Source organism: Scyliorhinus torazame, chromosome 9 (assembly GCF_047496885.1).
Source record: "Scyliorhinus torazame isolate Kashiwa2021f chromosome 9, sScyTor2.1, whole genome shotgun sequence".
Classification (NCBI taxonomy): domain Eukaryota; kingdom Metazoa; phylum Chordata; class Chondrichthyes; order Carcharhiniformes; family Scyliorhinidae; genus Scyliorhinus; species Scyliorhinus torazame.
The window spans coordinates 203,602,142-203,626,351 of NC_092715.1; the positions used below are offsets into that span (position 1 = coordinate 203,602,142).

Sequence of the window (24,210 nt, forward strand, 5' to 3'; positions counted from 1 at the left end):
AATACGCGTTACTTTATATTGCTTTGATGTGGAGATGCGGGCGTTGGACTGGGGTGAGCACAGTACGAAGTCTTACAACACCAGGTTAAAGTCCAACAGGTTTGTTTCGATGTCACTAGCTTTCGGAGCGCTGCTCCTTCCTCAGGTGAATTATATTGCTTCTCCTTGATCTTCCCACAAAAATGTACCACTTCACACTTCTCCCCATTAAATTTCATCAGTCACATATTCACCCACCTATATCCTCTTGAATTTTAACACCACCCTCCTCACAATTCACATATACTTCCAAGTTTTCTGTTATCTGCAAATTGTGAAATTGAATCCTATGCATGATTAATATGGATCAAAATCAGCAGTGGCCCTAACACCAACCAGTAACTCTGTTCCTCACTCTCCAAAGATGCTGCCAGACCTACAAAATGTGAGCAATATTTACTGCTTATGTTTTAGTTTGGCAGTCTCCGCAGTGTTTGATGAGTAGCTAATGAAGGGCCTGTTCACCAAGGGGATGAATGGAGGGAACAGCAGCAACAATGACACGTGATCAGTGCTCCGGAAGTAATCCAATCAGCAGTTCCCGGATGTTGCCTGACCCGCCGGCAAAAGATATCTTTTCAAATGTCTCCAGGGTTCACAGCTGTGTCCTGGGGGTTGACCTGCAATTCCTGAACACTCCCGGCCAATGATGGAGGGTTGACAACCCCAAGCGCACTTGACTGCGCGCTGCCGCCCGGTTGGTAGGCCGAACGAACGCGCGTGACGGCATCGCGCAGACGAAGGCGCGCCTTCGCGCGCGCGTTCTTGCGGCGTCGACGCCACCGGTCACCGCGGCAGGGGGAGGGGTCCAGCGGGTCGTGGGTGTGGCGACGTTGCGGTGCAAAGCGAGTCAAGGAGACGGAGGTAATGAGAGGCCCTGGTTCCGGTTCAATGGGGAGAGCAGCCGGGTGGGGAGTGAGCTGACCCGGGGGTGGGGGGCTCTGCGCGATCAAGAGAGAGGGAGAGCGGCTGTCAGTTTGGGGTGTGGTTGGCCAGGGACTCAGTGGAGTGGGAGGGCCTAGTTTGGCCGGCGGGAGGGAAGGGAGCAGCTCCCGGTGAAAGCTGACGGTGAAAGTGGGGTTAGATCACACACAGGGCAAAGGGAGCGGCCAGGCGGCGGAGCGGGGTTAAATTAGAATTGATACCCGGTCTGTTGGGAGAGTGGTTCTGTGGGATTAATTTGGGATTGATTCAGGTTTGTTGCAGAGAGGTTCAGTGGGATTAATTTGGGATTGATTCAGGTTTGTTGGGAGAGTGGTTCAGTGGGATTAATTTGGGATTGATTCAGGTCTGTTGGGGGAGAGAGGTTCAGTGGGATTAATTTGGGATTGATTCAGGTCTGTTGGGGGAGAGAGGTTCAGTGGGATTAATTTGGGATTGATTCAGGTCTGTTGGGAGAGTGGTTCAGTGGGATTAATTTGGTATTGATTCAGGTCTGTTGGGGGAGAGAGGTTCAGTGGGATTAATTTGGGATTGATTCAGGTCTGTTGGGGAGAGAGGTTCAGTGGGATTAATTTGGGATTGATTCAGGTTTGTTGCAGAGAGGTTCAGTGGGATTAATTTGGGATTGATTCAGGTCTGTTGGGAGAGTGGTTCAGTGGGATTAATTTGGTATTGATTCAGGTCTGTTGGGGGAGAGGTTCAGTGGGATTAATTTGGGATTGATTCAGGTCTGTTGGGGGAGAGGTTCAGTGGGATTAATTTGGTATTGATTCAGGTCTGTTGGGGGAGAGGTTCAGTGGGATTAATTTGGGATTGATTCAGGTCTGTTGGGAGAGTGGTTCAGTGGGATTAATTTGGGATTGATTCAGGTTTGTTGCAGAGAGGTTCAGTGGGATTAATTTGGGATTGATTCAGGTCTGTTGGGAGAGTGGTTCAGTGGGATTAATTTGGGATTGATTCAGGTTTGTTGCAGAGAGGTTCAGTGGGATTAATTTGGGATTGATTCAGGTCTGTTGGGAGAGTGGTTCAGTGGGATTAATTTGGTATTGATTCAGGTCTGTTGGGGGAGAGAGGTTCAGTGGGATTAATTTGGGATTGATTCAGGTCTGTTGGGGAGAGAGGTTCAGTGGGATTAATTTGGGATTGATTCAGGTCTGTTGGGGGAGAGAGGTTCAGTGGGATTAATTTGGGATTGATTCAGGTCTGTTGGGAGAGTGGTTCAGTGGGATTAATTTGGGATTGATTCAGGTCTGTTGGGGAGAGAGGTTCAGTGGGATTAATTTGGGATTGATTCAGGTCTGTTGGGGGAGAGAGGTTCAGTGGGATTAATTTGGGATTGATTCAGGTCTGTTGGGGGAGAGAGGTTCAGTGGGATTGATTCAGGTCTGTTGGGGGAGAGAGGTTCTGTGGGATTAATTTGGGATTGATTCAGGTCTGTTGGGGGAGAGAGGTTCTGTGGGATTAATTTGGGGGTGATACGGATCTGTTGGGGGAGAGAGGTCCGTGGGATTAATTTGGGATTGGTTCAGGTCTGTTGGGGGAGTGGGTCAGTGGGATTAATTTGGGATTGATTCAGGTCTGTTGGGGGAGAGGTTCAGTGGGATTAATTTGGGATTGATTCAGGTCTGTTGGGGGAGAGAGGTTCTGTGGGATTAATTTGGGATTGATTCAGGTCTGTTGGGGAGAGAGGTTCAGTGGGATTAATTTGGGATTGATTCAGGTCTGTTGGGGGAGAGAGGTTCAGTGGGATTAATTTGGGATTGATTCAGGTCTGTTGGGGGAGAGAGGTTCTGTGGGATTAATTTGGGATTGATTCAGGTCTGTTGGGAGAGTGGTTCAATGGGATTAATTTGGGATTGATTCAGGTCTGTTGGGGGAGAGAGGTTCAGTGGGATTGATTCAGGTCTGTTGGGGGAGAGAGGTTCTGTGGGATTAATTTGGGATTGATTCAGGTCTGTTGGGGGAGAGAGGTTCTGTGGGATTAATTTGGGGGTGATACGGATCTGTTGGGGGAGAGAGGTCCGTGGGATTAATTTGGGATTGGTTCAGGTCTGTTGGGGGAGTGGGTCAGTGGGATTAATTTGGGATTGATTCAGGTCTGTTGGGGGAGAGGTTCAGTGGGATTAATTTGGGCTTGATTCAGGTCTGTTGGGGGAGAGAGGTTCTGTGGGATTAATTTGGGATTGATTCAGGTCTGTTGGGGAGAGAGGTTCAGTGGGATTAATTTGGGATTGATTCAGGTCTGTTGGGGGAGAGAGGTTCAGTGGGATTAATTTGGGATTGATTCAGGTCTGTTGGGGGAGAGAGGTTCTGTGGGATTAATTTGGGATTGATTCAGGTCTGTTGGGAGAGTGGTTCAATGGGATTAATTTGGGATTGATTCAGGTCTGTTGGGAGAGTAGTTCAGTGGGATTAATTTGGGATTGATTCAGGTTTGTTGCAGAGAGGTTCTGTGGGATTAATTTGGGACTGATTCAGGTCTGTTGGGGGGAAGAGAGGTTCTGTGGGATTAATTTGGTATTGATTCAGGTCTGTTGGGAGAGTGGTTCAGTGGGATTAATTTGGGATTGATTCAGGTTTGTTGGAGAGTGGTTCAGTGGGATAAATTTGAGATGGATTAAGGTTTGTTGGGAGAGCGATGAGGGTGACGGAGTTGTATTAAATTAGAATTGAAACCCGATCTGTTTGGGGGGCGGGGGGGGGGGGGAGTGGTACAGTGGTATTAATTAGGGATTGATTCAAGTCTGTTGGGGAAGTGGTTCAATGGAATTAATTTAGGGTTGATTCAATTCTGTCGGGAGAGAGTTCAGTGGCATTAATTTGGGATTTGTTCAGTAGGATTAATTTATGGTTAAATTTCTGTGCTGTAAATCATTGACTCTAAATATTTGGATGTGCACTTGCAATTCCATGACATACAAGACTGGGGATAGTTTAGCAGCGCGGGTTCAATTCCCGTACTGGGCTCCCCGAACAGGTGCCGGAATGTGGCGACTAGGGGCTTTCCACAGTAATTTCATTGAAGCCTTCTTGTGACAATAAGTGATTATTATTATATTATTATTAGCTATGGACCAAGTGCTGGAAAATGGGATTAGAATAATTAGGTGGTTGTTTTTGACTGGTGCAGATGCTATAGGCCAAAGGCCCCTTTCTGTGCTGTAAACATCTATGACTTTTTAAATACAGTTTTATTGGGAGAAAGTGATTTAGTGGGATTAATTTGGGATTAAATAACATTCTATTGGGAGACACAGTTTGAGAAAGGGTCAGCTGGACTCGAAACATTAGCTCTTTTCTCTCCCTACAGATGCTGCCAAACCTGCTGAGATTTTCCAGCATTGTCTCTTTGGAATCAGTTTGAGATTGTTTACAGTGTCTAAGAGGGCACAACGGGAATGGCCATGTTGTAAACCTGTGTTTCTAAATCTGATTCTCATTTTGTTTTTCATTGTTTCCCTGAAATGTAGAATTGCCCACATTACCAGAGAGCCTTCCTCTTTGTCCTGAATGTTCTTTGGCCTCTCTTTCATTAATGACGTATTGATTATGAAATTTGACTATGAAATTTGTCCTCCAGACTTTTAAACTCAATTTTCCTAAAATGTGCTTGGGGCTGCTTTCAGAATGCTGTAAAATTAGCAGCGTTGTATTTTGGGTAATTTGGAAAAAATGTTACCCAAAATGTTAATCTGTAGTAATCCCCCTCAAATCTGCTTTTGTCATATCACTTCAAAAAGACCCATCCGTGATCCCTCTTCAGTTGTTACAAACATCTGCCACCTCTCCAAATTCCCTTTGTGCCCCAAATTCCTTGAATGTGTTGCTGCCTCCCAAATACATGCTCATGTTTTCCACACACTGAATGCCTCCAATCAGATTTATCTGCCACAGTACTGAACAACCCATGATCCCAATTGCACGATATCCTATGTAACGGTAGTAAATTATTCCTCCTCATTCTTTAGTGTTTGAATGGTTGGTCATGCCAACCTCTCCAATGCCTTTCTTCTGTAGTCCAGCTGAGTGGGACAGCCCTGTCTCGTTCCATTCCTACCTATTGAATCATAGCTAGAGAAGCATTTTCAAAAGTTTCCCCCTCCCATTCCATTAACTTTGGAATGTTCCAGAGTCGTTTCTTGGTGTCCCCTCTCCAATTACTCATCTCCATTCACTCATTTACATCATCCAAAATATCTCAGCTTCCAGGTGTATGCCAACAACACCAAACTCTACCTTACCATCACTTGTCTTGACACCTGATTTGTCATTTTGCTTAACTGAAATCCAGTAGGAGGTAAGCAGAAATTTCCTCCAACTAAACACACAAAACCAAAGCCAAGCCAACGTCTTTGGTTTCTGCAATTGATTCTACTGCTCATCCTGTATGAAGCTGAAACAGACCATTCGTAACCTTGGCATTCTAATTGATCCTTTGATGAGATACTGACCCAATATTTGTTTAATCACAAAGACAGTTCCACCTCTGTAGCATTACCTGTCTCCACCCTTACCTCAGCTCATCTGCAACATCACTCATCCATTCCTTTGTTCGCTGTAGATTTAACATTCTGATGCTCTCCTGTCTGGCTTCCTGCCTCCTGCCCTCCATAAATTTAGGGTCATCCAAAACATGACTGCCTTGATCCTAACTTGCACCAACCTCTGTTCATTCAGCACCTTGGTACTCGCTGGTCTACACTGGCACATGATCCAGTTTTAATGTTATAATCATCATCTTTGTTGTCATATTTCATCATGGTCTCATATTTCTGTACCTCTTCAACCAACTTTCTGGAATTCTGGCCTCTTGACCATCCCCCCCCCCCCCCCCCCCCCCCCCCACAACCCCGCTTCTGTATCTCTTTTTTTTCCGAGCAAACTCTTAAAACCGATCTCTTAAACCAAGCTTTTGGTTATTGCCCAAATGTCTCTCTGTATGAGATATCATAGGTTGTTGTTAGTACATTAAAGGCATATAAATGCAAATTGTTGAAATTGTTAATCATGAAACTGTAATGAAACACATCTTTAAAGAAAAAAAGATCAGGATCCACAGGCTCATGAAACGCAAAAAAAATCTCAGAACGCTGCACATCAACCGTTGTTAGGCTCAGTCAGTTTTCTCATGTTATGGAGGCGTGTAGATAATGTTGCTGCACTGTTAATGGAATAGATTATGAATATTTTATGTGCCTGCGGTGCCTGGAAAGATAAGTGTGTCAGAGCTGCACTGAGACTCCCAAAATGGTGATGTATTTAAAGTTGTTTTTAGTTCATCTTTAACCAGTTCATCCAGTTTCTCTGGTATGTAAAGTCAGTAGTTACACAATTTAGTTACACAATTTAGACACTAACTAATTTCTGACAGCAAGTTTCAGTTTTTCACTTGTTGCCCTTCACTTTACGTTGTGCAGATTTCCTGACAATTCGCAACAGGAAGTATTTTTCTTGTTAGTGCCACTAGCTTTGGCTTCTCAAATGTCGTACGTCACTTCTTGAGAGCTGTAGCATTTAAGTTAATAAAGGCATGCTCGTTTAAGAGGAACTAATATAGAACTGTCAGCTATGGAAGCTGTACTGGATGATTTTGACTTTTCAGCATGAAATATTTTTCCATAGAAAAATTGATTTCCTACTCTGTAGAAAACCAGTTCCTGAATGGAAGTCTTTTAGAAGCTGACCAGGAGCATACTTAATATTTCATATAAGGTCTTTGAGTCCATCAGCTGCTGAAACCCTCATTCATGGTTTTCTCACTTCTATATTTGATTATTCAAATACCTTTGTGCCCAGCCTTTCTCCCTTCTGAAACCTCAGCTCTTCTCACACCTCAAATTTCAAATGCTCATCCTTGTGGTTAATTTTCCTCATGGTGCCCCCCCCGTAACCTTTTTAACCTTCCGTGAGGAAGAGATGTTTAACCAATGGCAGACATTAGTTAGTGCCTTTTGTGTCCAGACTGAATTGTAAAGAAAGCTTACAATTCTAATTTGCATACTTAAAGTGTCAATGTCTATTATAGTCAAACATGACAGCCGTTCTGTGCACAGCAAGCAATAGGACAGTCTCTCCAAAAAGCCACAGACACAACATATGGCTTCTTCAGGTGGTGCAATTGATATTGTGCTTATTCTGCATGGATTATCACAGGCACCTGTCTGTTAACTTTGTGTGTATGTTGCAGTGTTCGTTGCAATGGATCAAGACATTGTTTGGGATTATGGTCATCTGCAAAATACCACTGAGTTATGCTGCTATAGATTCACACCTGTGACAAATCTAATATTTTGGGTCCACTGCTATTTTGTAGAATGTCTGTGTGCAAAAGTCCAATTGAAATAGGCCCAAAACCGAATTAGGCTGCCCCTCTGGCAATGACGATCTCTGACCTGAATGACCCAAAAATAAACCGGGATATAATGAAATTCCTCTCACAGTCAGCTTTCCTGATTAGTTTTAGTGGAGATCACACTGGGGGAACGTGCAGAAGTCAAACTGTCTATACTGTGTGCAGTTCTGGTCGCCACACTATAGGAAGGGTGTGATTTCACAAGAAATGGGTGCAGAGGAGATTCACCAGGATGCTGCCTGGGCTGGAGTGTTTCAGCTATGAAAAGAGGCTGGTTAGGCTGAGGTTGTTTTCCTTAAGGGGAGGGGGGTGGGGAGAACCTCATTGAGGTGTACAAAATTGAGGAACATAGGGTAGATAGGAAGAAACATTTCCCCTTAGTAGAGGGGTCAATACCCAGGGGGAATAGTTTTAAATTAAGGTGCAGGAGATTTTGAGGGGATTTGAGGAAAGCCTTTATCACCCAGAGGGCGGTGAGAATCTGGAACTCACTGCCTGAAAGGGTGATAGAGGCGGAAACGCTCACATTTAAGAAGCATTTAGATGAGCACTTTAAAACACTAGCGTATAAAGCTACAGACCAAGTAGGTGGCTTGATGGCTGGCACAGACGTGATGGGCCGAAGAGCTTCCTTCTGTGCTGTAAAACTCAATGACTCTGTGTGACAGCTGATAGGGAAACGGCAGCAATACTTTCTAATCTCTTGTAAGAGGGTGGATGTTTGTGTGTGCATCCCTTCATTTTTGCACCTGCACTTGTCTTTAAATGGAAAAACTGTCAGCAGTGGAGTTCTACAGCTCATTTTCTCACTAGGAACCCTGCTGGGATATTTGGATTATGTTCCACTTTTCATTTGTCTATATAATTTAACCTTTTCTGAACGATAGGCAAAATCAGTGAACGGCAGTTTGCCGATAGTAATAACTTATTAACAATGCTGGTCTACTGAACTTTATTTTCGGTGTGCCAATTTAATACTTGTAAGGCAAGTGCATGACTGCAAAATCTGTGTTGTGGCTCTGATGTTTTATTGAAACCTGCTTAGTTGGGTCAACATCACCTCTATTCCCCAGCTAGATTCCATGCTCCACCTCTATCTGACCTATGCACTTCTGGCAATGAGACAAATCAATTGACCTGGTACGTGCTGTCCTAGCACGTGGTTGGGTCATGTGCCTCTCCAGAGTTTATGGCGTGTACATAATGGTGACTCAGGAATTTTCAAACTTTGCAAACCATACTTAAAGTGGAATGCAACTCTTTTTTTGGCCGGGTTAGACATGATGGGCCAGGTGGCCTCTTCTGTGCTGTAAATTTATATGATTCCATGGCCATACCTTGCTAACCTATTCTTGGAAGCGCTGTATCCAGATGCAGGTTTATTACATAGTTTGTTGGGCTTATCTGTTGTTTCTTTAATTGATTGAAGCATACCTGATCCTGAGGGGTTGTGACAAGTGGAGAGGATGTTTCCTCTTGTGGGAGAATCTAGAACTGGGGGTCACTTTCTAAATAAGGAGTTGCAAATTTAAAACCCAGGGGAGGTGAAATCTTTTCAGAAGATTGAGTTTTGGAACTCGTTTCCTGAATAGTGGAGGAAGTAGAGAGTTTGAATGTTTTGAAGGCAGAGGTGAGTAGATTCTTGGCAAGCAAGGGGGTGATAGGTTATTGGGGTGGGCGGGATGCAGATTTGAGGTTGCTGTCAGATCAGCCATGTCACATTAAATGTTGGAGCAGTCTTGAGGGACCGAATGGCCTACTAGTTTGTGTCTCTTCCAACCTCTTCCATCGGGCAGGAGATACAAAAATCTGAGAGCACGCACTAACAAGTTCAAAAACCACTTCTTCCCGGCTGATACTAGACTCTTGAGTGACCCTCTTATGGACTGAACTGATCTCTTCACGCATCTTCTCTTCTGAGTAGTACTACACGCTATGCTTCACCCGATGCCTGTGTCTATGTATTTACATTGTGTATTTATCGTATGTCCTATTTTTTTTCATGTATGGAACAATCTGACTGCACTGTATGCAGAACAATACTTTTCACTGTACCTCAGTACACGTGACAAATCAAATCAATGTTCCTGAAAGCAGGGTCGACGTCAGTTTTCTACAAAAATTGATTCACTCTTGGGACCCCCTGTTGTAACTTCTGAAAATAAAGATATTGCTGTTTTTATTGGTGTAAGAAGCTGTAGAAATACTATTCTTGTAGAGTCAGTAAGTATGGGGAAAAGATTATAGAACTTCTGCGATGCTATGCAATATAAGCTGCATGGCTTACCTTAGTAGAAAGGAATTGATTAATTTGCAGAGACCAGTTTGAGAACCTGTGAGGTGAGGTCGTCTGCTAGAATATTTATCCTGTGGTCACATCAGATGCCTGGGAAATAGGTTTCAGCCTTGAAAGACAATCTCCTGAATGCTGCACTGAGGCGCTCTGATCAATACCATCCAATGCAATTAGATTTCACTTGGTCATGATTACTACCCGCCGCTCGAGTTTACTTCCTGGAGTAACCATGAGCAACCATGACCAGCTCTCTCTCTGCCAAGATATTCCACAAGTGATGAGGTTATTGCAAAAGAGCATTGATATTGCTTAGTTACTGGAGAAGTCAAGGATTGTAGTTGAGATAGAAACCATTTAATCTATAAATGAGAAATAAACATTTTAAATAAGTAACTGCAGGAAGGGCATGGGTCACTGAGATTCTTTTCAAATTTCTCGAGTAAAGCTAACATGACACAATGGAATAATGTCTTTTCAGATGTGAAAACACAGTGATTAACCTCAACCATGAAGATTCTTGGCTTGTTAATATTTCTGTTGCCGAATACATTGCTCAATGCTTTTATCAAACTGCAAATTATATAATAGGCTTGTCAATCCTGATATTTTTAATTGGTATGTTCAGTTGTTTTAAAGCTTTCCCAGAGTTTTCTGATGATTCAGTAAATGCTTTACTTCGGTGTAATACTGAGCCACACAGTGAAAGTAAGGCCCTTTTCTCTGCTTAGCTGATATGTGAGGAGAACCCTGCAGGAAGGTGTCCATCGAGGTGGGGAAGCAGGAGAGGGGATGTGTGTGGAGGAGAGGAAAATGTGCCTCGATTGTGTTCAGTGAAAATGACTGGGAAGTGTGCATGTATAATTGTGCAAATACGTTCACTTTTGTATAGGTTGTCGGCAGTTGTGAAGAATCATTCTGGCTGGCTGTGAGCACTCATCAGATATGCTGTCTGCTGCTCTCAAAACTGTCCTTTAAGGTGAACAGCAACCAGCTTCAAAATGTAAGGTGCAACTTTAAAAAGCTTTTCTGAATATGTTTTACTGACTTCCTTTCTCCCACAACATGGGACATGTGCAGTATAAGTTGCTGCATTTGAGAGCAATATGGGCCAGGCATGAATTTGCTCAGCAAATTTTACAGACTTGCTGTTCTGTTTGAGATTTAAAGATTGCTAAGGTGCTGTGTTCAAAAACCAGGGTTTCAAATATGCCATGCATCACTTCATGAAACAGTGACGAGGTGGTAACGGTGCAGGTGTTTCTGTTGGTTAAATTAGAAAGCTCCATTAATAATGCACAGATATGCTTGTAGCATTTGTTACTTTGCTGATTAGTGAAGTCTGATCATTGGTCACAAGCCAGTTCCTGACACAAACATGGTGCTAATCTGCAAGGTCAAACTAACCCTTGGAAGCCACACCAATCCATCACTTTAAAACAAAATGGCTCTAGTCAAACGTAAAAGAAATCTCTTACAAGAATAAATATTTTACAAAATTTGAAACAACAGCACTATTGCCCCTACCCATTGTTCTGTATGGTGAATAGCAGTGTCCAGCAGTTTGTCACTGGATGGTGGCATAAGAATTGCCTTTACATAGAATTTACAACCCAGAAGCAGGTTATTTAGCTGATCTACACTAGTGTTCAGGCTCCATACTACTCTCCCCCTACCCTTCTTCATCTTACTTTATTCCTTTCTCATGTACTACTCTAACTTCCCCTTAAATATACCTATGCTGTTCACATCAGCAAGTTCCACATTCTAACTACTTCTGAATTCTTTATTAAATTTGGTAGTGACTTGTGGCCTTTAGTTCGGATTCTGCCACTCGTAGAAACATCTGTTCCATGTCTACCAAGCCTTCTCTTTTATAGTCAAAAGGACCTCGGCCTGTCCAGTCTTTCCTGGTAGCTATAAGCTCTGTTGTGGTGACGCTCTCGTAAATCTTTTTGCACCTTCTTTGGTGTCTCTATTTCCTTTAGGTAATATAGAGATCCAAAACAGTATTGTATGTGGCCTAACCAAGATCCTGTAGTTTTAACACCAGTTTAATATAACTTTCTTGAGGTCGGCACGGTGTGCAGTGGTTAGCACGGCAGCCTTACGGGCACTGAGGACCCAGGTTCGATCCCGGCTCCGGGTTACTGTCCGTGTGGAGTTTGCACATTCTTCCAGTGTCAGCGTGGCTCTTGTCCCCACAACCCAAAGATGTGCAGGGTAGGTGGATTGGTCACACTAAATTGCCTCTTAATTGGAAATGAAAAATGAATTGGGTACTTAAAAAAAATATATATACACCTTTCTTGCATTTCAATTTGTATTTCTCTGATTAAACTCCAGTTCGGTTTTTGCATTTCTATGGTCTTGTTAATGTGCACTGCTACTTTTGTAGATTTGCAAATCTGTACCCAAGATGCATATTGCAACGGCCAGCAGCAGGCTTTTTAGTAACAAAGGGTTACTAAAAAGTAATGAGAAGAGAAAAGGTAAATTTATGCAAGAAAACAAGCGCAAAATATAAAAATATAGCAAAAACCTCTTAAGTATATAAAAGGGAAGAAAGTAGCTAAAGTGAATGTTGGTCCCTTGGCGGATGGGCCCGGGAAGTTAATATTAGGGAGCACTGAAATGGCAGAGACGTTAAATCAATATTTTGCCACAGTTTTCATGGTGGAAGAGACTAGTACCAAAGTAACATGTCATGCAGAGGTAATAGAAAGGGGGGAACTTAGAACAATCATCATTGATAGAGAAAAGCTACTAACAAACTATTGGGATTGAAGGCAGACAAGTCCCCAGGGCCTGAAGCGGCAGTGGAGATAGTGGATCCATTTGTTATAATATTCCAAAGTTTCTTGGATGCGGGACAGGTTCCAGTGGATTGGAAAAGTGTTAATGTAACACCCTCATTCAAAAAGGGAGGGAGACAAAAAGTAGGAACTTATAGACCAGTTAATTTAGCATCTGTCATTGGGGAAATTGCTAGAATCCATTATTAAGGAAGTAATAACAGGACATTTCGAAAGTCAAAACGCAATCCATCAAAGTAAGCATGGTTTGATGATGGGTAAATCGTGTTTGACTAATTCTTTGAAGATGTAACAAGTTGAGTGGATAATGGACATCCTGTAGATGTAGTATATCTGGACTTGCCAGAAGGCATTTGATAAGGTGCTGCACAAAAGGTTAATACACAAAGGTCAAAGGGGTTCAGAGGAGGTTCACTAGATTGTTTGCAGAAATGAGAGTAGTCTTATGACGAGAGATTGAGTAGTTTAGACCTATAATCTCTCGAGTTTAGAAGAATAAGGGCAGATCTAATTGAGGTATATAAGATGATGAAAGTTATTGACAGATTAGAGGGGAGGAAGTGGCGTAGTGATATTGTTGCTGGACTAGTAATTCAGAGACTGAGTCATGCTCTGGGGACCCGGGTACAAATCCCACCATGGCAGATGATGAAATTTGAATTCCATTTTAAAAAAAATCTGCAATTAAAAGCCTAAAGATGACCATACAACCATTTTAATTTGAGGAGATTAGCAAATTTTTAATTAGTAATGAGTTGAAGGGTTATGTCCAAAAGGTTAGGTGGGGTTACAGGTTTAGGGTGGGGGAGTGGGCCTTGATAGGGTGCTCATTCAGAGGGTCGGTGTAGACTCGATGCGCTGAATGTGCTCCTTCACTGCAGAGATTCTACTCTACGAGAATGGGTAGGAAAGTGGAGATAAGGCAGAGAGATTAGATCAGCCATGATCGTATTGGATGGCGGAGTGGATTTGAGGTGCTTAATTGCCTATCCTGCTCCTAGTTCTTGTGTTCCTTTGCCTTTCTCCCACTTAAGACTCTTTTCCAAGGAGTGATTCTTTTCCAAGGAGTGACTCTTTTCCAAGGAGTGTGGAGCTCTTTATTCCTCCCTCTAAAATGCACCACGTAACACTTGGCTACATTGAAATTAGTTTGTCACTTGCATGCCCATTTTACAAGTTAATTAATGTTGTCTTGTATTTTGTCAGTTTCGTCAATTATTAGCTTCCTGCAGTCTGGTGTCTTACACATTTTCATATATTCTCATTCTTGAGTCCAAACTGTTCATGTAAATGGCAAAAAAGGCATTGTCGCAACACCATTTCCCACGGTCCCCTACTCTGTTCTACTACTTGTCCCTGACTCTGCCTGTTCTGAATGTGTACCATATACTCTTTTATTGAGGTCTTTTGAAAATCCTAGTATATTACATTTACTGCATGCATTGCCGTTGTCTACTTTTTGTTACTTTAAGCATGACCTTCCTTAAGGAACCTTTGACTATTCTTTATTACATTTTCAGTTTCTGAATGTTTCTTGATTATATCTTTGAGTAAGCATTCTATTATATTTTCTACCTCTGATGCTAAGCTAATTGGTCTCTCGTCTCCTGGATTTGTTTCATCTCCCTTCTTCATATAGATATATTACCATAAGCTGTCTCTAGTCCTCTGGTTCTATACCATTTTGTAATGATTATTTAATAAATAGACAATTTTGACTGCTCGCACCCTTGCATGATAACAGACTTCACCTTTCCAAATGACCAATGCAGGAAGCTTAATTTTGACTGGCGTTTTGTGTGACTATTGTAGATTTGCAACCTATCCTATCATTTTTTAAAAAATGTTTCCTTCATTTTGCATTATTTGCCTGCTGATCTGAATGGGTTAGAGAGATACTGCAAACAGTTCAGAAATAGCAGGTTTGAATCTGGGAAACTCACATTAAACAGGGCTGGAGGTTCTAGTACTGTGTTCCTGCAAATGGCTTTAAAAAAACCTCATCAAAACATTTTACTGAAACATTGTAATACCCTGGTGTGTCAATCTCTATATTAATGGAGTGCATGAGTGTATTGATCGAGGAAAAAATGACTTGGCTAACTGTCCAATTTGCATTTGTAGCTTAAAGGCAGAAATTGGTAATTCAGATGGAACAGATTGGCCACTCATGGCTATCAAAATAGGTCGCCAAATTACTTTAAAGATCCAAGCTTCCTGTGGCTAGATTAACTTTCCATTCCTCTAATCCTGGCCTCTTCTGCAAACCTATCCCACAACCATTGACATACCTTTAAATGCCTTAGTCCCAAGGTCTTGAATTTCCTCCTGTCATGTGAGAGTACCTTTAAGAAATGGGTGTTTATTACTGCAGTGATGTCAGAATGTGTGGGGAGCTGGGCTGTCTGTCAGCTTTTTACTTTTATTTTAGGCTGTTTGTTGCAGGGTGGGTTTTAGTTTCGTTTTCAGAGCTGGATAGCTGCAGTCACAGCCAGAAGGTGTATGAGTCTCTCTCTCTGTAATCTAAAGAATGTAAATCAATCCTTTGGGCCGTTTGCTCCCCATACCACAATCTATTAAAAGTTGTGGGTCAGGTGAACTCCATGATACACTTTGGGTTTCTCTAAACCCTGGCCCATAACAATTTGGGGGCTCGAGGGGGGATAAAAGTCTATCTATTGGATTGGCTTCGTGAACTTAAAGACAGTGAGGGGTGAGCATATTGTGCTTGCTTTTCAGGTGTGATATTTTAGTTTAAGTAGGGAGTGTGTTGGGGACAATGGCTCTTTCAGAGGCTCTGAAGTTTTTGGGGATGGAGACGGTCACACGCAGTACCTTACGGACAGAGACTAAAAGCAGACTGTTAGATTTGGCAAAAACATTGCAGTTAACATTACCTGACAAAATGCGAAAAGATGAGGTAATTATGGTGGTGGCTAAGCATTTAAAGTTGCCTGAGATACAGTCTGACTCATTAGAAATGGCAAAGATCCAGTTGCAGATTAAGCAACTTGAACATGAAAAATAATTAAAGCAGCTTGAATATACAATGAGAGAAAAAGAACGAGAAAGGGAGATACAGATCAGGGAAAAAGAAAAGGAGAGAGAAGTAAGAAACAAGGAAAGAGATAGAGAGGAAAGGGAAAAAGGGAGTGAGTTTGAGCTTCAGAAAATGGCTATGAAACATAAGTCATTTAAAATTGGCAGACGTAAAGGGAAACGTACAGTTGGAGGATAGTGATGAGGATAGTGAGAAAGAGCGTCATAGTCGAAGGCTTGGTGGGGATCTATTTAAATATGTCCAAGCATTGCCAAATGTTTGATGAGAAGGTGGAGGAAGCCTTTTTCATTTCATTTGAGAAAGTAGCTAAACAAATGAAATGGCCACAGGACATGTGGATATTTCTGATTCAAACAAGGCTGGTAGGTAGGGCCAGTGAAGTGTTTGCATCACTACTACACAGGTATCTGGGGCATATGAGGAGGTGAAAAATTCCATCTTGGGTGCATATGAATTAGTGCCTGAAGCCTACAGACAAAGGTTTAGAAATTTAAGGAAAGAATTTGGTCAAACATACATGGAGTTTGAAAGGCTCAGAGTAATTTTGATAGGTGGATAAGGGCTTTGAAAATAGACCAAAACGTATGAAGCTCTCAGAGAAATTCTACTTTTGGAGGAGTTTAAAAGTTCAATTCCTGATGTAGTGAGAACTCATGTGGAAGAGGAGCAGAGGGTTAAAACTGCGAGATTAGCAGCAACAAAGGCAGATGATTATGAATTAGTTCATAAATCAAAGCTTGGTTTCCGACATCAGTTTCAACCGGTGAGGGACAGAAACTGGGGAAATGAGAAATACTCAAGTGGTAAAGGTAAAGGTGATCTGATGGGAGATAATAAGGAGGGTGTACCTCAGATTTTTAAAAAAAATCCAAGAGGGTGGGAGAGACGTGAAAAGTTTCAAATGTTTTGACTGTAATAAACTAGGCCATGTAAAGTCACGATGTTGGTGGTTGAAGAAAAGCACTGGGAAGGCTGATGTGGAAAAACAGGATAAGAAAGTGGGGTTTGTTAAAGTGGTAAAGGAAAGCTCAAATGAAGTGAAGGAGGTGCAAAAGATTGTACAGCCTGATCAAGAGGTGATTGAAAAGAAGGTGCCAGATCTCTTTAAAAAATTTACTTGTGTGGGTAAAGTTTACTCGTGTATCAGGAGGAGCAGGTAAAGAAGTCACAATTTTAAGAGATACGGTAGCTAGTCAATCTTTAATGGTAAGAGATGAGGAGTTATGTAGTTTGGGAAGAATGTTGCCAGAAAAGGTGTTAATATATGGAATTCAGGGTGAGAGGAATAGTGTTCCATTATATAAGGAAAGGTTGGAAAGTCCAGTGAAGAGTGATTAAGTGGTAGTAGGGGTAATAGAGAAGCTATCTTGTCCAGGAATACAGTTTATATTGGGTAAAGATATAGCTGGATCGCAGGTGGGAGTGATGCATACGGTGGTTGATAAGCCAGTGGAAAATCAGACAACTGGAGTGTTGAAGGACGAATATCCTGGGATTTTTCCGGATTGTGTAGTAACAAGGTTGCAAAGTCACAGGTTAAGACAAGAGGAGAAATCAGAGTGCAGATAAAGGTGAAGTGCAATTATCAGAAACGATTTTTGATCAGATGGTTGAAAAAGAACAAGAGCAGGTGGAGGATGAGGCGGATATTTTTAGTTCAGGAAAATTGGCGGATTACAACAGAAAGATGTAGAAATAAAACGGATGTATCAGAAAGCATACACAGAAGAGGAATCTGAGTGTATACCAGAGTGTTATTACCATAAAAGTGATGTCTTGATGAGAAAATGGAGACCTTTACATATGCAGGCGGATGAAAAGTGGGCAGAAGTTCATAGAATCATAGAATTTACAGTGCAGAAAGAGGCCATTCAGCCCATCAAGTATGCACCGGCCCTTGGAAAGGGCACCCCAATTAAGCCCACACCTCCACCCTATCCTCATCCAGTAACCCCACCTAACCTTTTTTGGACACTAGGGCAATTTAACATGGCCAATCCACTTACCCTGCACACCTTTGGACTGTGGGAGGAAACTGGAGCACCCGGAGGAAACCCAGACATGGGGAGAACGTACAGACTCCGCACAGACGGTGAACCAAGCCAGGAATCGAACTTGGAACACTGGAGCTGTGAAGCACTGTGCTAACCACTGTGCTACTGTGCCGCCCACAAGTAGTATTGCCGGTAGGGTATAGAAAGGAGGTGTTACAAGTTGCACATGAGGTACCAGTGGAGGTCATTTGGGATTAAGGAAAACTCAAGCTAAAATCCAAAAACATTTTTATCGGCCTGGACTACATAAAGATGGAGTTAAATTTTGTCAATCATGTCACATATGTCAAGTGATAGGGAAGCCTCAAGCAGTGATAAAACCAGCACCCTTAATACCCATTCCAGCATTTGAGGAACCTTTTACAAGGGTCCTAATTGATTGCGTAGGACCGCTTTCTAAAACAAAGTGGGAATCAATATCTTTTGACGATAATGGATGTGTATACTCGGTTTCCAGAGGCCATTCCAGCACGTAATATTACAGCTAAAAAGATAGTGGAGGAGTTACTTAAATTCTTTACTAGATATGGACTACCCACAGAAATACAATCGGATCAAGGATCAAATTTTACCTCCAGGTTATTCAAAGAAGTTATGGATAACTTAGAAATAAAACAATTTAAATCAACTGCGTACCATCCAGGGAGCGTTAGAAAGGTGGCATCAGACAATAAAGACAATGTTGAGGGCTAATTGTCACGATTATCCAGAGGGTTGGGATAAAGGAATTCCATATTGTTTGCAATTAGGGATGCACCTAATGAGTCAACCAAATTCAGACCTTTGGAACTAATTTTTGTTCATGAGGTAAGAGGACCACTTAAATTGATTAAGGAAAAATTGGTGAGTGAGAAATCAGAACTTACATTATTGGATTACGTGTCAAATTTTAGAGAACGACTAAATAGAGCAGGTGAATTGGCTAGACAACATTTAAAAGTTGCCCAAAATGTGATGAAACGGGTCGCGGACAAGAAATCCAAAGTTCGTAGTTTTGCCAGTGGAGATAAAGTTTTAGTATTGTTACCAGTGGTAGGTGAGCCTTTAAAATCTAGGTTTTGTGGACCTTATCAGATTGAAAGGAAATTAAGTGAGGTGAATTATGTGGTACAAACACCAGATAGAAGGAAGACTCACCGAGTGTGTCACGCGAATATGCTTAAAGGGTACTTTGAAAGGGAAGGAGAGAAAAAGGAGGAGGTTTTAATGATTCTAACTCAATGTGACGAACCAAATCCAGATGACTGTGAATTTGACATACCTCAAATTAAATTGGAAAATGAAGATATTCTTAAAAGTGGGATAAATTGTTGAGTTACCTTTCAGAGGAAAAACAAACTGACCTGAAAGAGTTATTAATATCACATGGGCAAGTTTGTGGCGATAAATTGGGAAGTACTAAAATGACTATACATGATGTAGATGTGGGAAATGCTGTTCTAATCAAACAACATCCATATAGACTTAACCCTTTAAACTTGGCACAGGTTAACAAAGAGATTGAGAGTATGCTTAAAAATGGCATAATTGAAGTGGGTTGCAGCCAATGGAGCTCACCCATCGTAATGGTACCAAAATCGGACGGTACCCAAGGTTGTGTGTGGACTATAGAAAGGTTAATGCAGTTACAAGAACGGACTCTTATCCTATCCCACATTTGGAAGATTGCATTGAGAAAGTGGGACAATCAGCTTTTATTTCCAGACTGGATTTACTTAAAGATTACTGGCAGGTACCTTTATCTGAAAGGGCGAAGGAGATTTCAGCTTTTGTGACTCCAGATGGTGTATGCCAATTCATAGTTATGCCATTTGGCATGAAAAACGCCCCAGCCACATTTCAACGGTTAACTAACAAAGTCGTTTCAGGATTACCCAATTTTGCGGTATACATTGACAATCTGGTAATTTTCAGCCAGACATGGAAAGAACATAAGAAACATCTGATGGAGTTATTCGATCGACTTCAGGAGGCGGGTTTGATGATAAACCTAGCCAAAAGTGAATTTGGAAAAGCCCAAGTCATTTCCTTGAGGAGGTTCCGATACCTTCAAGACAGATACCTTCATGGGTAGCATGGTGGTTAGCACAATTGCTTCACAGCTCCAGGGTCCCAGGTTTGATTCCCGGCTTGGTTCGCTGTCTGTGCGGAGTCTGCACATCCTCCCCGTGTGTGCGTGGGTTTCCTCCAGGCGCTCCGGTTTCCTCCCACAGTCCAAAGATGTGCAGGTTAGGTGGATTGGCCATGCTAAATTGCCCTTAGTGTCCAAAATTGCCCTTCGTGTTGGATAGGGTAACTGGGTTGTGGGGATTGGGTGGGGATGTGGGCTTGGGTAGGGTGCTCTTTCTGGGAGCCGGTGTGGACTCGATGGGCCGAATGGCCTCCTTCTGCACTGTAAATTCTATGATATTCTATGAAGGGAAATAATGCGATTTCTTGGCACGAGTGGATTTGATCGAACATTTGTGAAAAAGTTTTGTAGCGTGATTGCTCCACTGATGGACTTGCTGAAGAAACGTCAAAAATTTCAATGGACAGTGGACTTTCAACAGGCATTTGACTGCCTGAAAGCTGTGATAACCTATGCTCCTGTGTTGAAGAATTACAAGGGACTCTGTGATCAGATTGAACTGAAGTATCTGACTTTAAAGAGAAATGCTGAGGCATAGAGAAATGGACGGGTCGTGCAAAGACCTTCTTGTTCAAAGAGACTGTCAATCGAGAAGGATTCCAGTTGGAGGAAGATAAACAAAAGAAAATGGACTATATTATTATACCTGTTTGCGTGTGTTGTTTTTTTGAACAAAAATGTATATTTACTGTGTGCATTTCTTTTTTTAAAAATAATTTTTATTAAAGTTTTCGCAAAATATCAACAACAAAATGTAAAAGGAACCCAATAGAATTAAATACAAAACAAAACAACCTCGTGCCCCCCTCCCCCCATACATAAATAATAAATTAACACCCGCCGAAACACATCGCAAACGTAGCAAATATATACACACCCTCAGATCCCCCAGTATAGACAAACAAAATTAAAATAGAACCCACTCTCTTTCCCCCCCCCCCCCCCCCCGGGTTGCTGCTGCTGCTGACCATTGTCTACCGTTGTGCCAGAAAGTCTAAAAACGGTTGCCACCGCCTGAAAAACCGTTGGACCGATTCCCTTAAGGCAAATTTCACCGTCTCCAATTTAATAAACCCCGCCATATCGTTGATCCAGGATTCCACGCTTGGGGGCCTCGCATCCTTCCACTGAAGAAGAATCCTTCGCCGGGCTACCAGGGACGCAAACGCCAGAATACCGGCCTCTTTCGCCTCCTGCACTCCCGGCTCCCCTGCAACCCCAAATATTGTGAGCCTCCATCCCAGTTTGACCCTGGATCCTACCACCCTCGACACCGTCCTTGCTACGCCCTTCCAAAATTCCTCCAGCGCTGGGCAAGACCAGAACATATGGGTGTGGTTTGCTGGGCTCCCTGAGCACCTAACACACCTGTCCTCACCCCCAAAAAACCGGCTCATCCTTGTCCCGGTCATGTGTGCCCTATGCGGCACCTTAAACTGTATGAGGCTGAGCCTCGCGCACGAAGAGTTCATCCTCCCAAGGGCATCTGCCCACGTCCCCTCCTCGATCTCCTCCCCCAACTCCTCCTCCCACTTACCTTTCAGCTCCTCCACCAAGGCCTCCTCCTCCTCCTGCTTCACCTGGTATGTTGCTGAGATCATCCCTCTCCAACCCACCCCCCCAAGAGCACCCTGTCCTGTACCGTGTGTGGCGGCAGCAACGGCAATTCCAACATTTGCTGCCTGGCAAACGCCCTTACCTGTAGATACCTAAAGGTGTTTCCCAGGGGGAGACCGTACTTCTCCTCCAGCTCACCCAGGCTCGCGAACTTCCCATCCACAAGCAGGTCCCCCAACATTCTTATCCCTGCCCTGTGCCACCCCGAAAACCCTCCATCTATTGTCCCTGGAACAAACCGGTACTGTGTGCATTTCTTAAAATATAGTGAAAAATGAAACCATCTTGAAGTTGATAGTTTATTTATTTTTCTTGGGGGAGGGGGGGGGAGAAGGTGTCATGTAAGAGTACCTTTAAGAAATGGGTGTTTGTAAATGGGTGTGTATATAAATATCTGTAGTGAGTGTACCTTTAAGAAATTTGTGTTTATTACTGCAGTGATGTCAGTGTGGGTGGAGCTGGGCTGTCTGTCAGCTTTTTACTTTCGTTTTAGGCTGTTTGCTGCAAGGTGTGTTTTAGTTTTGTTTTCAGAGCTGGATAGCTGCAGTCACAGCCAGAAGGTGTATGAGTCTCTCTCTGTATTCTAAAGAATATAAATCGATCCTTTGGCGATTTAAAACTAATAACTGCTCTCAGTAGTGACTTTAACCTGATGTGCTTCTGTTAAAGGTAAGTCTTATAGATGTTAAAAGGAAAGCTTAAACGATTACTTAGTGTTGTAGTCTTTGGGGGTTGTATTTGAATTAATGGTTGCTAAGATGTTTACTGTATGTTTTAAAAAGGTTAACTTGAGTTTATAGAATAAACATTGTTTTGCTTTAAAAAAATACTTTTCCATTTCTGCTGTACCACATCTGTACAGTGGGCCGCGTGCTCCCCATACCACAATCTATTAAAAGTTGCGGGTCAGGTGAACCCCATGATACACTTTGGGGTTCTTTAAACCCTGGCCCATAACACTCCCTAAATTCTTAAGTGCTCCCACAGCCTCCCCTCCTTAAGGCCCTGCTTTGAAACCCACATTCTTGAGCAAGCTTTTGTTCAACTCTCTTAGTCCTTTGATCATGGCTCCACAAAGCAATTTGGGGCACTGTTATTAAAAACTTAAATAAGTGCAAGTTGGGGTTGTCTGTCCAAGCTATCATAGAATTCCCCTTCCATTCATTTACTGAATGCTAATTGCTTTTCTGGTTAGACTGATTACTTGTATTTCTCAACATTCAGAGCAGACTTTCATGCCTACGTTCATCAGCTTTTCTTTGAACCTTGCTCCAGATTTCAAGCTATTTGAAAATATTTTTGTATGTTGGGGTTTCAAAATGTTTTGGTTTCTAGGCCAAAAATGGAATACGTACTTGCTTTGTGGTCCCTGTTTGTTTAAGAAAATGGTCAGCACAATCTCCCTTAACAATAATATCATAGAATTTACAGTGCAGGAGGAGGTTATTCGTCCCATCGAGTCTGCACCAGCCCTTAGAAAGAGCACCCTACCCAAACCTCTTCACAACCCTATTTCATTGCATTATCCCATTCGTTTCTTTCTCATTTGTTTATTAAACTTCCCTTCCAGAGTTCTGCATTTTAACCCCTCGGTAATAAAGGCTCTCCCGAATTCTACATTGGACTATTGGTGAATGACCTATATTTGTGGACTCTAGTTTTGGGATGGAATTCTCCCTCCATAACCTCCTGTCTACTGAAGGGATTCAGTTTTATAAATCATACTAGGTATATCTGAAAATGTAGCGAGGAAATAATTGGGTGAATTCACTGCGATGATAGTGATGCACAGTGTTACCAGATTCACATTAACCTGATCTCTGATTTGGTTATCAGCCCCAAAATACTGAGCTGACCCACATTTGGGTCATACCTTGAAGCACAGTGAGTGTCTGGTTAGCAGAAAATGCCTTCTATAGACAAAACTGCTGTCTCAAGTGAATAATATTTTAGCAAACTGTACCTTTTTTTTGAATACATTTCATTGACATAATTGAGAGTCCAGGTTTTTCTCGGGTACAATTACTGTATGGCAGTATACATGTGGATTAATCTGTTACTTGGGAAGCTGAGAACACCAGCTCATGATTAAAAATACCTGGTTGGAGGGTGGCACGGTGGCCCAGTGGTTAGCACTACTGCCTCACGCCGCTGAGGATCCGGGTTCGATCCCGGCCTCGGGTCACAGTCTGTGTGGGGTTTGCACATCTCCCCGTGTTTGTGTGCACCTCACCCCCACAACCCAAACATATGCAGGGTAGGTAGATTGGCCACACTAAATTACCCCTTAATTGGAAATATTTTAAGAAAAAAAAGTACCTGGTTGGGGCAGTCATTTTCAACTTCGCTACTTTGACTGTACAAACTGGTCATTCACTTGTTAGGAGTATGATTTGTTTCTATGAACAGTTTCTGGTTGGTGTTTCAGAAAGTAAAATACTGGACCTTGTGTAATTCTCCTGTAATTTATCTAGCAGAGCTCAGACATGGTATTATGGCCAATTGTAGTTCTTTGGGGTTACTAACATTTCAAATGTGAACATAGAATTTGTGTAATGGTGAACTGTTCAACTAAATAGGGCATTGCAACCTGTCCTCATCTACTTGGTGTTCAACAACCATTTTCTTGTAGTTGGGTAATCCTGGAGTAGTTGGCATAATCTTCTAATACTACAAATAGGCATCCAGACAGTAAGCAAGCTAATCAACCAGAAGGCAGAAAAGTCAAATTCAGCCCTGCCATTGACTGCCGTTTTTCATCTGGTTTAAACCCCAGTTCACACACTTTCCAGCAGGTAAATGCTGACCGGTGATTTTTGTCTCTGCAATGTCCCAAAGACACTGGAACAAGTTATGGTGTTCTTGTTGCAAAAGCACTAATTCCTTCCCACATTTCAAAGCAAAA

The 24,210-nt window shown here is 42.4% G+C and overlaps 1 protein-coding gene across 6 annotated transcripts in view; it reads left to right on the forward strand.

Annotated features, from left to right (window-relative positions):
• The first annotated feature begins 576 nt into the window (after positions 1-576).
• slc25a51b (solute carrier family 25 member 51b) overlaps positions 577-24,210 on the forward strand; it is a 70,608-nt gene continuing 46,974 nt past the window's right edge. For 2 of the 6 annotated variants that reach the window (XM_072517010.1, XM_072517008.1), the window contains exons 1-2: positions 761-903; positions 10,519-10,629. The gene's annotated coding sequence lies outside the window, so the exon portion shown is untranslated. The other 4 variants (XM_072517009.1, XR_011949172.1, XR_011949171.1 and 1 more) reach the window with 4 other exon arrangements.